Genomic DNA, 14,446 nt, shown 5'->3' on the forward strand with positions numbered 1-14,446 from the left:
TGTTTCACCAGGTGATTCACCTACGGAGGATTCTAGAGGAAATGGTTTATCTGGATCTGTTTGGATCAAAATTAACAGTGATTAAAGTTATTGTGATAGGTAGTTGGTCTTCCTTGATATCTAAAGAGAGCCGAGGTGGCGCAGTGGTTAGAGTGCAGCACTGCAGGCTACTTCAGCTGACTGCAGTTCTGCAATTCGGCTGTTCAAATCTCACCGGCTCAAGGTTGACTCAGCCTTCCATCCTTCCGAGGTGGGTGAAATGAGGACCCGGATTGTTGTTGGGGGCAATATGCTGACTCTGTAAACCGCTTAGAGAGGGCTGAAAGCCCTATGAAGCGGTATATAAATCTAACTGCTATTGCTATTGCTATTGCTAAATCTCACATGCCAGCTTCTGTATCTATTTATAGTAATATTATCGAGATTTTTAGATCCAGTTATGGAAACCCTATTTGAAATGGAAGACTAGTCTTCAATTCGCTGAGAAATTAGAGTATGACAAATAAAGAATATTAGCTTTCCTTGGTAGATGGGATAGAGCAGGACTGGAATGAAAAATCCTGTGTCATCTTTCTTTTGAGTAAGTATGGTTATTCCCATACATCTGATCAGTCATTGAGCTACCATGACTTCATATGTTTGAGGTTTTATGCAATGAATAAAGAAAAATGATACGAACCCAGAGCAATGAACATCTGTCATGTTTTAAGTGTGTTGTTGTCAAGACTATCTGGGTCCCCTTGGTCTCATACGCTGAATCTTGGGGCTATATTGCTTGAATCCAAAATAGTTTATCTAAATAAAGCAGAATTTTATGACGTTTTCATTTTCAACACAGAAACAGTTGCACAGAACGTTTTTTTTTTTTTAATTTAGGCTTGGAAACCCTGTGTATATATAGTTATATATTCTCTCTGACCAGGTAAAGACAAGACAAGTTCTGAGTATATCATATGCTTCTTCTCACCAGCAAGACATAGTACAATACTATTTCCTTTGACCCGATAAAAAGCTTTGACATTTGACTATGTCCTTTGTACTCATTTTCAGTGTTAAAGTTTAATTGCATGTTATCCTTAGAATATAGTCCACTGTTTCTTAACTTTAGCAGCTTTAAGATGGGTGGACTTCAACTCCCAGAATTCCACAGCCAGCAAAGCTGGCTGTGGAATTCTGGGAGTTGCAGTCCACTCATCTTAAAGCTGCTAAGATTAAGAAACATGGCTATAGTCATATGATACACTGGGCTACAACCCAAAGTTAGCCTTGCACATGCAAACCCCCTCGGTGTGATCAGTGTGTCACAGAAAATTAATGCAACAAATCATGGTTAAATATCTGTATATTCTAGTTAGGCTCCTTCTTTTCCTTATATGAATTGCAAGAGAGGAGGTAAGATTTAAGATTAAGATTTAGTTTATTTGTATGCCGCCCTTCTCCGGGAGGGACTCAGGGCAGCGAACAACTCAAAGGGGGGAAAAGGGAACATAAAACACAATACACATGATTAAAATAAACAAGAATCATACAACCATACAAGTCGAGAGGGGAGGGGAACTCATCAACCCCAGGCCTGCCGGCACAGCCAGGTTTTGACGGCTTTCCGGAAGGCCTGGAGAGAGGTGAGGGTCCGAATCTCTGCAGGGAGCTCGTTCCAAAGGGCCGGAGCTGCCACAGAGAAGGCCCTCCCCCGGGTAATAGCCAGGTGGCATTGGCTGGTAGATGGCACCCGGAGGAGGCCAGCCCTGTGAGATCTAATGGGTCTTTGGGAGGTAATTGGCAGCAGGCGGTCTCTCAAGTACCCAGATCCAATACCATGAAGGGCTTTATAAGTGACGACTAGCACCTTGAAGCGTATCCGGAGACCAATAGGCAGCCAGTGCAGCTCGCGGAGGATAGGTGTAACGTGGGTGTACCGAGGTAGTCTTATCAACATGGAGACTTTCTTTCTTAGCCAGGATTATGGCCCCAGTTGACCCCAAGTGATACTAACCAAGGCTCAGCTGATAGATCGTTGTCTGTTTTGTAACTCCTTTTGGAGCTACTCAAGACCACACCTGTCTTAGTTCCACCTGCAATTGTCTGCATAGCCAGAGGTAGTTAAGGTTAAAATCATTCTGTAGGAGGGAGTATGCCATTGTGCCTTATTTCAGCAGAAATGCATCAATTAGCACTGATTGTACTTGATAATTAAAATGATTTACACATCAGATGGTGTTATTGACATTTGGGGCAACCACCTGTGCCATCTCCTGTAGCCAGAAGTGATGGGATTTGTAGTTCCTTTCCCTCATCATTATAATAGGGGTGTGTGTGTGATTTTAAAGTAGTTAATTTAGTCTTTTTTCTTTCCTCTAAATGATAAATTAACTCAAGATAATTCTTTTTCCTTTGACAAAGATTTCACAAAGTTGATCCTTTTTGTGCTACTGAATCTTTTCCAGCTTGGGAGAAAAGGATAGCGTTGATGTTTCTTTTTTTTTTTTTTGAGCTTTATTGGTTTATATGTCTAAAAAATGTGATCGTTGGCATCTGAAGCACAAAATCTGGCTCAGAGTCAGCTCTCGTCACACTCATGGGCTCCTACAGAGAAATGTTCAAGCTTCATTATAAAGACAAGTTGGGAGAAATTAATGGCTGCAAGACTGTAATTCTGACAAGGCTGTTATTGGCAATGTCAGGATTTTGTCACTCCCTCCCTTCGCTTCCGTTGAATTCCCCGGTGTGTTTACTTCAGGCTGAAATATTCTCAGTTCATTCAGCAATTCTGTAAAGACGGCTTTCCATAGTTAAAGAAGAGATCTACTTGAATGTTCAGAAGTAAATAGAATTAATTAAGAACTTTTAAAGGTACAAGCATATGTCCCCTCCCACTTCTCTAGGCAAGTAACATAAAATACCAGGGAAGGAAGGAGAGAAGGAGAGAAGAAAGGAGGGAAGGAAGGAGAGAAGGAGAGAAGGAAGGAGGGAATGTAGGAGAGAAGGAAGGGGGGAAGGAAGGAGGAAAGGAAGGGGGAAAGGAAGGAGAGAAGGAGAGAAGAAAGGAGGGAAGGAAGGAAGGAGGGAAGGAAGGAGAGAAGAAGAGAAGGAGGGAAGGGGGAAGGAGGGAGGGAAGGAAGGAGGGAAGGAAGGGGAGTAGGAGAGAAGAAACGAGGGAAGGAAAGAGGGAGGGAGGGAAGAAGAAGTAGGACCGTTGTAAGATAAGATGGATCTATGGGATGTTAAAAAAGCAATCTTCAAGTATATTGTTAACAGTAGGGAAAATTGTTATAAATACATATTATTAATAACAGTTATGAGATCATATAATTGTGAATGTATATATGAAATTGATAAAATAAAATAAAATTAAAAAACAAACAAAACACCAATAGCATAAAAAGGACCACAATTAGCAAGGAGCGAGTTAGATAGCTTCATTTTTTTTCTTGCTTTCAATTTGGTAATAGGCTAAGTACAAGTCATAGAGTCTAAGTGGGTTATGAATGAACAAACTTCATATTTTCAAAACAGAATGTTTATTGAATCATATTAGGCAATAATCCTGGAAACATGATGAGAAGTATAGCAAGTTACTGGCTTTTAGATGTTAAAAAGACATTGAGCAATACAATATTTTTTATCTAAAGTAATTCCTGGACAGGAGAGTCCTAGAAACATTTGTTAAAAATTATTTTTTATGGAATGTGAAACTCCCACAGAGTTCTGAGTCTTCTTTGTTAAGAAATAGTGGATAGTACAGCTCAATCTGTGACACTGACTTGATGAATTAATTGTTGGTTGCAGTAACAGACTCTTAACTCCAGTTGTGAACATTTTAGTGAGATTTTATATCACGGTCCTTCCCAAAAAAGGGATAGGATCCTATCCTAATTAGAGTCTCATATCCAAATGTAGATGTGAGGCTGGTATGTCCTCAAAGGGACATTTCACTTCATTTGAGGCTTGGATACATCAGTTTTGCTTCTAAGCAAAAGGGCACAATGACACTTTCTCATAAGCTAATGTCACTTCACACGTGTGTTTGGAGCTGAAGTGGCTCCAACAGCCATGGTAAGCTATTGGAGGCCTTCCCAAATGTCATTTTCACTGGCAGAAGGTTGCAGGAGGCCATGGCAACTGAAAATGGAGCTCAGGAGCCCGTTTTCATTGGCAGAAGCACCACAGGATGGTCCTTCAGTGTTCCCAGATCTAGGTACCTCATGGGCTGGATCCAGTCCCTGGGTTTTGAGTGTGTCACCCCTGGTCTAGATTATGAGATTTTAAAGTTGTATTCTGATTTTTTTTAAAAATCTCAGTATAGTAATCTCTAGATGATTTCTCAGTCAGTAAATGTATCTTTAACTTTGACATAAAGGAAGCAAAACCTAGATAGATAATCCAGAATATCCTTACAGAACTGGAACAAGATACAGTAAATATTAATGTGAACTGAATTTTGGAGCTAAACTGTATTGCAAAGGCTTTTTTTTAATTCATTCATATTATTTTCAGTAAATTATTGGTACTAAACAACTTTATTTGGCAGAATCACACTTTGAAATTTTCATGCATAGAGTACAACACCCTGTTGAAAATGTGAATTTCTTTCACTCCCAAGCTTTATTATTTAGCTTGGCTTATAAATTAACTGAGAATTTTAGAATGTGCTTCTCTTTGAATTTGTTAAGCTCTGTTGCAGCACTTTATAAAATTTGCAGAGCATAATATTAACCTTAATTTACCTCAGAATGCTTCTTGGCAATTAATTCACCCCAAGCATTGTTACTTAGATGATGTAGTGCCGTTGGTCCTTCTGGATTTCCTCATTTTCAGCATCTTTTTGAGAAAACTCCGACACAGGTTTCTTATATTGTTTTATAAATGATGCAACCTTCAAGCCATTTTAGGCAGGCAGATCATATTTTTAACTGTTGAGGAAATATGGTTTGTTAATATTTATGTAACACTGACCAGTTAGTAATTTATAAAACACTGAAAGTTGAATTTGCTAATTGCATTTTTGTATGCATTACTTTGTTATTATCACTATAACAAAGTAGATGAAGTAATGGAATTTGCAAAACTAACGATGGGAATCAGAAGGCAAAAAACGGTGCCATGGCATTGTAGCATAAGCTCCTTCGCTGTTTGATGCATTATGGTGTTATACATGTACCCCAAAAGAGCATAAATTGTAGCAATATGCTTTCATCGTTTTCATGAAAGCAGCAAGGTCCTTTGGATGTCCATAAAGCTAAATATAGATATTTTTAGTCAGTTTTTCAAAAGATGATTTGTTCAACACGTTTTCACAAAAGCCGAAGGCACTTAATTGCACAACTTCTAGGTCACTGATTTGGAATAATTCTAGCTAAGTTGTATTTGTTTTAGGCAAGCATAAAGGAAAAAAAAATGTCAGGAAGGAAGCCAGTATCTTGAGAAACTCTCCACATGGATATTATTCTCTACGCTAACAATGGCTAATTTTTAGTATGCGTTTTCTGAGATATAGATAACCAATAAGAACTATAGAATAAATGCATATATTATCCTCCATGTGTTTCAGACAATTTACACCCAGCAAATTCAACAGACTGTTTTGGAAGGAATTGTATTCCCAAATTAGAATTTGGGGCTTATAAACAACAATGAACATTTTAAGGAATTATTATTTGTTAATATCAAGAATCTTCCCTATCAGTTTTTGAAAAAACAACAACACTATTCTGGAATTGATCGATTTTACACCCAAATCATAAAACCAATATTCAGCATATAGTAGTATACTAACAGCAACCCCAAAATTATTGACTATACTTTTATTTGCAATGTAGCGTTTCAGGAAATTGCATTTGGTCTGTGGGTGAACATTTCCTTTATCCATCTAAATGGACAGTGCATATTTCCTTGCTCCTAATAAGAATTTTGCAGTTAAGATAACCTAGAATAAAGTGATGATCTGCGTGAGTCCCCATGGGCAGAAAAGCACAAGTTTTTTTGTGTGATGATGGTGTACAACAGTTTCACGGCTTCATCGAGTAATAGTGTTTTCATTGACTTCTGCATGATTTGGAAGAAATCTAATTTACACAATGAATTTCCTGTACTTAAAAGTATTCAATCTTTCTTTATGAGACGCCTTTTGCTATCTTGTAGGAATGTGACTTAGCTAGCCTTTAACAAAATGATTCTCACGAGGACCGCATCATACTTTCTGCTTTCTGTAATCAAGGATAATGCTGAATTTCTATCCATACAATGAATTCACATAGTATTCAACCTACAATCACAATGAGTTTCCTAGAAAAATGTGATTGATCACTGTGGAAAACAGGTTACTGGACGAGAACCTTTGGTGTAATGGCTAATGTTACTGTGTACAGATTTAGATGGGTGCTTTCAAGTTCTACTAAAAATAGACTTTCATTTCTCAGAACACCTCAATTTTGGGAATAGTCAGTAATGGTCTTTGTGGGTAGGTTCAGGACTATGTATTCATACACCATATAATTCGAAAATTGGAGAAAACCATGTCTAAGATAACTTGTGAACAAAATAACCATATTTTTAGGGTGGTGTAACAATGGCTGTAAATTCCAGTTTAGCGATCATGTACCCCAAATTTTAATGCCAAGCAATTAGAGCAGTGTTTGAAGGGAGTTGAAGTCCAGACATCTTCAAGTTGACAAGGTTGAGAAACACTGAATTAGAGCATCTGCTTTCTTCATGCTTTCTTGGAAGTATTTCTTGATTGAAGTGGCCTTTATAGCAATAGCAATTAGACTTATATACCGCTTCATAGGGCTTTCAGCCCTCTCTAAGCAGTTTACAGAGTCAGCATATCGTCCCCACAGTCTGGGTCCTCATTTCACCCACCTCGGAAGGATGGAAGGCTGAGTCAACCCTGAACCGGTGAGATTTGAACCGCTGAACTGCAGATAACAGTCAGCTGAAGTGGCCTGCAGTACTGCATTTAACCACTGCGCCACCTCGGCTCTTTATATTTCATATGAGCAAAGAACCAATAAAATACGCAGGCCTCCCCCAATACTGCTGTATCAATCAAAGCCTTTCCTGGATTGTCCCCCCTTTTAATGTCTGTTCACACCTTTGGCAAATTTCTTTTACATAACTTCCTCTAAAGATTCTAAATCTGGAATTATTATGTTGTTCTGACATTACTGTGGATCCGTAGGTTGAAATGCCACAAGCCTACCTGTGGAGTTCAAGCTGAAATTCAACATCTGCCATCTTGTTCAGAGTCCACTTTTCAAACTTTTTTCACACTGTGAAAATTATCTCTCAATTATTTATTTCACTCTATCAAAAAAATAATCCCGTTGTCCGTCCGTCCCGTCCCCCCCCCACCGCCCCTCCTTCAGGACAAAATGGAGATGGCTTCGAAGCAGGTATTGCCTTTTGGCACTGATTCTGAATGTTATTTTGCTGCTTCGGGGGTAACTTGAACTTTCCAAAGGTCCTCGGAATTGCATGTGGTTAGTCTGTGTACAGATGGTCTGTCCCTTGCTGAAGTGCCCACAGTGCAAATGACAATTGCTGCTGAGTCCTCTGGCAGAGAGAGTAAAAAATAAATTGTGTTGAGAAATTGTAAAGACATTCCCAGCAGCTCTAAGGGCAGGTTGTCCCGTCTCTTTGTTCCACAAGGATGAGTATTTCATTTTAATGCTGTCATATATTGCAGGGAATACAACGCAGCTTGAGACTTAAAATCACTTGAAAGGGTAATATTTTAAATATTTAGTTGGTCAGATGAAATGGCAGAACAAAGAAAAAATAAGCATTCTTTTTTTTTAAAAAAAACATATTTTTTAAAATCCCTAACAATCTTTATACCCAGAATTTTCCTTCTAGAAATTGAACTACTACCAAATATCAGTATTTCAATCTGATATTCACTTAGCTATGCAAACGTCCCTTTTCTTAAGACGTCTCACTGCCTGCTTTTGATTCCTTTACTACGATAAAGAAGAGATAATTAAAAATAATTGCAACTGCATCAGTGTACTGTAGGTTATTTTCGCAGTAATTAAAATCATGTGTGTTATGTTCTGAAATTAACTATCTTGTGTGCTAATTTCTTGTATTCACTTGGAAAGTATTGCTTTGAATCTTACAAGAACAAAAAGATCTCCTAGGGGTTTTTTTTTTTTTAAAAGAAAAAAAGTCTTTTGGCAAGGGTATATTGTTGTCGATACTCTAATGAAAAAGAAACTAGCTGTTGGAAAATGGGGAATCTATATTATTGAAACAAAATATTCAATAGAAATTAGAATAACATATGCAGATGCAAACTTTTGATGCCTAGTACATGAAAGTTGATCTGTGAATTGCAAAAAGGATGCAGTTATAGAACAAAATGTAAATAATATTTTGTCGTAGTGCAATATGGAGAATCCAAAACTCCAAGGTTCTAAAAACATCTTCCTTTCTGTTTCCTTGAGAACTCATTTCTGCAAGTCTGTCCCCTTATTTTAACCCCGAGTTACAAATATTCTCTTTTATTGGTACTCACTGTTCAGTTTGGATGAAAGAGTGATGACTTAGAAACAGGAGGGTTTTGGATTAAGATTTGAATGGCATGATTATCTGTGGTACAACAATGTTAAAGTGAAGGTAAACATCAAAAATTATTTTATTAGTTGTGCCATATTAGAATTTGAAATACGTGTAAGGCAAAATAGTCTCTTGAATACCCTTAATGATTCTCAGTCTAAGTGTTTTTAGGAGGGAGATGATAATTAAACAAAAATGATGAACTGATCTGATTTTCTGAATTTTTCCCAAGGAGCGTTGTACCTAAAAACAAGAGAAGGCTTACATGTCATTGGGTTCTTTATCTTCAGCTAAAGGAAATAATGAAATAAGAAGGATTATGAATTTAAAAAGGATAAAACTGAGTTTGTTGCACAGCTCTGTACAAATGATGATCATATGATTGATAAGATGAACAAACTTTCATTAAAAATGGAAATACAGGCTATATAATGTAAGGATCGTATGTTCAAATGGGCAAAAATGTTGGGATATAATACACAGTTGGAGAGTGAAAGGGTGAGGTTTACATTGAATTATAATCTTAAATAGAATTTTTATAAAATGATGTATAGTTGATACATGACCCCAGATAAATTGTAAAAATGCATAATGGAATTTCAAGTATTTGTCAGGAATGTAATCAAGCTGAGGGAATGTTTTTTCATCTTTGGACATGTAACTAAAATAGAAAATATTGGGATTAGATATGTATTTTGATGCAGAAGATTTTAAAATTCAATGTATATAATTGAAACCAGAAGCTTTCCTTTTGGTTTCTTTAATAAACAAACAAATGAAAAACATTTTATGGAATTTTGTTTTTTATATATGATAATGACAAGACATTTATATGCTGAAGTTAAAAGACTTACAAATATCTACAATGGAAGAATGGTAGAAGCTCATAGAATTGGTGGAGATGGCTAAATTGACAGCCTTGATTAAATAAAATATTTCAACAATTTTTTATTTCTTCTTGGAAACAACGTTTGGACTTTTTGCAAGAAACTGAAAAGAAATGAAAATTTGATTTTAGCAATAATCATTTGGTCTATGAGACTTACTGAGTTTAATCATATCAAAGTTGGATAAATTCATTTTATCCCTCAAGTTGACATGTTTTCTTTTCTTGTTTGGAGAAACTGTAATCCGGCTAACAATTAGTAGAGAAAAAGAACAGACTTTTTTGTTATATCATAGTGAAATGCCACGTATAGCATTTTGCATTTCCTGACTCCCTAACTTTGTCAGACAAACAAAAACAAATACTTTAAACACACAGCTCTCTCGATCCAAAGCTTTCAGTCATATTATCCACTTCAGGTGCTAGATCCAAAAGCAATATTCGTCTTGGCTGTGACTGTAAAAAGTGGGGCCACAGTTGCATTCATTGTTCAGTGAGCTTGTCCACAAAGTTAAACCCACCGACAGCAATGAATGTTGATTGTGACCTTTTTTTTGTGTGTAGACCAAAGTGAAATTCTGCAAGGGAGGACGCAAACAAACCATCTTGGGTGTTGGCTTTATGGCTATCTTCAGTGAAATTCTGAAAGCATGAAGCAATGAGGAGGATGGTTAGCTGGAGGGTACAATCAACGGTCGATGGTTTTCACTTTAATCCCAAACTCACCGACAGCGTTGAATGTTCACTGAAGCAACCAGAAGAAGCAGAATTCCAAAGACTTCACAGTATCCATCCTTAAATGTCTAAAGTGAAGGAAAATTTAAAAAAGACATTATTTTCAATTTGGTAGACTAACTCTGCTTAAAAACTACTGTTTCCATAACAATACAATACAGTAGCAGAGTTGGAAGGGACCTTGGAGGTCTTCTAGTCCAACCCCCTGCCTAGGCAGGAAACCCTATACTGTTCCAGACAAATGGCTATCCAACATCTTCTTAAAGACTTCCAGTGTTTGGGCATTCACAACTTCTGGAGGCAATTTCTGTTCCACTGATTAATTGTTCTCACTGTCAGGAAATTTCTCCTCAGTTCTAAGTAGCTTTTCTCCTTGATTAGTTTCCACCCATTGCTTCTTGTTCTGCCCTTAGGTACTTTGGAGAATAGTTTGACTCCCTCTTCTTTGGGGCAACCCCTGAGATATTGGAAGACTGCTATCATGCCTCCCCTACTCCTTCTTTTTATTAAACTAGACATACCCAGTTCCTACAACCGTTCTTCATATGTTTTAGTCTCCCTAATCATCTTTGTTGCTCTTCTCTGCACTCTTTTTAGAGTCTCCACATCTTTTCTACATTGTGGCGACCAAAACTGGATGCAAATATTCCAAGTGTGGGCTTACCAAGGAATTATAAAGTGGTATTAACCCTTCACGTGATCTTGATTCTCTCCCTCTGTTGATGCAGCCTAGAACTGTGTTGGCTTTTTTGGCAGCTGCTGCACACTGCTGGCTCCTATTTAAATGCTTGTCCACTAGGACTCCAAGATCCCTCTCACAGTTACTACTGTTGAGCAAGGTTCCACCTATACTGTACCTGTGCATTTCGTTTTTCTTGCCTAAATGTAGAACCTTAACTCTTTTCACCATTGAATTTCATTTTATTAGAGAGTGCCCAATGTTCAAGTTTGTCAAGATCCTTCTGTATCTTAAGCCTGTCTTCTTATCTTATTATCAAATCCATCTACTGAGGAATTCTCAAAAAGCACCACTGCACTATATTTAATGCTCAGAAAAATCTAAATTTTCCCTGTTTGGGGATTTAAAAACCCAGAGAAAAATATCCATAAATCCCTGAAGAAAAATATTACATCAGAGCAATGTGTCTCTTTATTAAAATAAAATAAATCAAACGTAAACTCAAAATTATAAGTATAGCCCATTGTTAGATATAAAAAATAACACTACTATTACAATACTGGCTCCAAATTGACATCCGTAACTCTTGTAATACTCGTGCATTTATTCTTATATATACTGTATATTTTTGCAATAAATATTTTACAGTATTATTGCCTAAGGGCTGGAGGCTAAAACATATAAAGAACGGTTGCAGGAAGTGGGTATGTCTAGTTTAATGAAAAGAAGGACTAGATGTGACATGATAGTAGAGTTCCAGTATCTCAGGAGTTGCCACAAAGAAGAGAGAGTCAAACTAATCTCTAAAGCACCTGATGGTAGGACAAAGAAGCAATGGATGGAAACTAATCAAGGAGAATTTTTCTGACAGTTAGAACAATTAATCAGTGGAACACCTTGCCTCCAGAAGTTGTGAATGCCCCAACACTGGAAATTTTAAAGTAGAGATTGGACAATCATTTATCTGAAATGTTACAGGGCAGGGATGTCAAACTCATGTTGTCATGTGACATATTGGGACTCCCCCCCCCTTCACTAAACCAGGTGTGGGCGTGACACATCTGGCCCCTGGGCTGGGAGTTTGGCAGCCCTGGTATAGGGTTTCCTGCCTGAGCTGGGATTGGACTAGAAAACCTGCAAGGTCCCTTCCAACTCTGTTATTTTATTCGGCTAATTATGTCCAAGGCAGATGTAAATTTGAAGGCAATGGGCTTGCCACCTGACAATAATTCTTTCATACTTGGCAATGTCATAATACTCAACAATTTTGTAAATGATTGAGCTAGAATGAAACAATTCTTAACCGAATTCCCATTTCAATTTATGAATATTTAATACACTTTTTCTTCTTTGGTATACTGAATTAACATGACGTATAATTGTTCCAAGGACATTACACTGCTCTTTCTGGAAAGTTTACCTGATCTCTTCAATGGAAGAATCCCTAGACAATTTCTGGGAGTATGCTTTGATGTCTAAAATAATTGCAAATTTGATACAGATTTAAATTCAATCTGGAAACCATCCATATATGCACATATATTGGTACCATGTTGCCCCGAAAATAAGACCTGTCCTGAAACTAAGGCCTTGCCACATTTTATAAGTCCTCCCCCGCAAATAAGCCCCCTGGACAATAGGCACAGTGCCATTCACTGACCTAGGGGCATCGCCAAGCCATGTGAGCTTGAAGAGCCAAGGTGGCGCAGTGGTTAAATGCAGCACTGCAGGCTACTGCTAGATCAGCAGGTCAGCGGTTCAAATCTCACCGGCTCAGGGTTGACTCAGCCTTCCATCCTTCCGAGGTGGGTAAAATGAGGACCCAGATTGTTGGGGGCAATATGCTGACTCTCTGTAAACCGCTTAGAGAGGCCTGAAAGGCCTATGAAGCGGTATATAAGTCTACTGCTATTGCTATTGCTATTGCTATATTGCTATGTGAGCGCCTGTTCGTCGCCACCCAGCTCTCGCGGCTTGGAACCTTCAAAATGGCAGTGAATGGCACTCTGCACAGCTGGAGAGGGGGGGTTGCACGAGCAGCTGTTCCGCTCCCACTCGCACGCCTCCCAGTCTCACGATGCTCTAGTCCAGCTCTCCCTCCCTCCGCTGTCACTGCTGCCATCCCAGCATGGCTTTTTCGGCGGCTTCCAAACTGAGTCTTCCAGCAGTGGCCGCTCTAGGCATACACTCTATTGTTTTGTGGGCCAGCTGCCGGCAGAGCGTACTCCCAGAGCGTAGAACCATAGAGCATATGCCCAGAGCAGCCACTGCCGGAAGACTCGGTTTGGAAGCCGCCGAAAAAGCCATGCTGGGATGGCGGTGGCAGCGGAGGTGCCCTGGCTCTGCAGGGAGAGCTGGGCCAGGGCATCGTGAGGCTGGGAGGCGCGCGAGCGGGAGTGGAACAGCTGCTCGCACAACCCGCCTCTCCAGCCGTGCAGAGCGCCATTTGTAAACTTCTCAGAGAGAGCTGTAAAGCACTACAGGCTGGCATATAAGCCTAAGTGCTATTGGTATTATATTCTTCTTTTCTATATTTATATTTATTTTCTTTTTCCCATAGTTTCTCCCCCAGTTTATTATTTTACTTCCATGATATCAATCAGACAAATGAGTTCCTTAGTTGTCGTTCTTGAGATTATATTGCCTAACAATAGAGCTGGCTGCTTTTCATTTCCATTTCTTTTTACTAATAACATACTTGAAAGCTCAGTATCCATTCTTCTGTTTATTTCTCACCTTGAATACAATCTGAAAATCCCTGCTTGCTTCTAAACTTTCAGTTCTATAGTCTGCATTTTCTATTATTTATTGGTTAAGAGTGACTTTCACCCCTACTTCTTCCATCATCTGGTTCCCATCTTCTTTTTTAAAGAAACCCTGTGGATTGGCCATGTGTGCCTTTTGCTAGTCTGTGCCACAAATGCCAGATTTATTTTATGTACCTTTCGTATCTCCAGGCTTCTGAGAACATTCACATTGGCTGAAACCTCTTCTTTTTCTTTATTTAAGGTTAGTAGGTCATAAATAAACCAAAACACTTTTCCTTGCTCTGAGCAATTTGCTCATAAGAGTACATGAAATATCACTTCTAAAAACCAAGAAACCTAACATGACTTGACAGGAGAACACGACAAAGTAGTTCATTGTGTTGCTTTAAAGGCCATGGGGATTTCAGCTGTAGAAGTTGTCTGTCTTAGGAATAGATTAAATATCTTGTCTGATGACCTGAGCTTAATTTAAGTGGTTGCCTTTGCCAGCCCTTCCAGAGGGCGTATATGTGAAATAGAGCATCTCATCTTCCCTCTTCGATTCTTTTCATCATCCTGATAGTTTGACCTAAATTGAAAACAGGAATGCTGTACGGTACAGAATATTTAACAGTTATGCCGAGTGGCATATTTAAGCCTGTTAATTAGAAACAATCTGTATTTTTACATAGGAGGCTGAAGGTCAGAATGAATATTGTTAGTTTATTTAAATGTGTTTTCATTATTTTAATATAATAAATAGTTTGCTAATGTTACATAATCAGAGCAGAATAATGATGTCATAAATCACTACCGGTATCAGGACATTATCTGATTTGTTTT

The 14,446-nt window shown here is 38.3% G+C and overlaps 1 long non-coding RNA gene across 8 annotated transcripts in view; it reads right to left on the reverse strand.

Annotated features, from left to right (window-relative positions):
• Nucleotides 1–776: 776 nt before the first annotated feature.
• Nucleotides 777–14,446, reverse strand: part of LOC148044514 (uncharacterized) — a 127,508-nt gene continuing 113,838 nt past the window's right edge. For 2 of the 8 annotated variants that reach the window (XR_015697241.1, XR_015697238.1), the window contains exons 7-8: nt 9,411–10,245; nt 3,157–8,589 (exon numbers count right to left, since the gene is read on the reverse strand). This is a non-coding gene — a long non-coding RNA (uncharacterized LOC148044514). Of the gene's footprint in view, nt 796–3,156; nt 8,590–9,341; nt 10,246–14,446 lie in introns of those variants that run through there. The other 6 variants (XR_015697237.1, XR_015697240.1, XR_015697239.1 and 3 more) reach the window with 6 other exon arrangements.

Source organism: Thamnophis sirtalis, unplaced genomic scaffold, assembly GCF_051295495.1.
Source record: "Thamnophis sirtalis isolate CommonGarterSnake01/CBP01778 unplaced genomic scaffold, rThaSir2_p1.2 scaffold_7, whole genome shotgun sequence".
In the NCBI taxonomy this organism is placed as follows: Eukaryota; Metazoa; Chordata; class Lepidosauria; order Squamata; family Natricidae; genus Thamnophis; species Thamnophis sirtalis.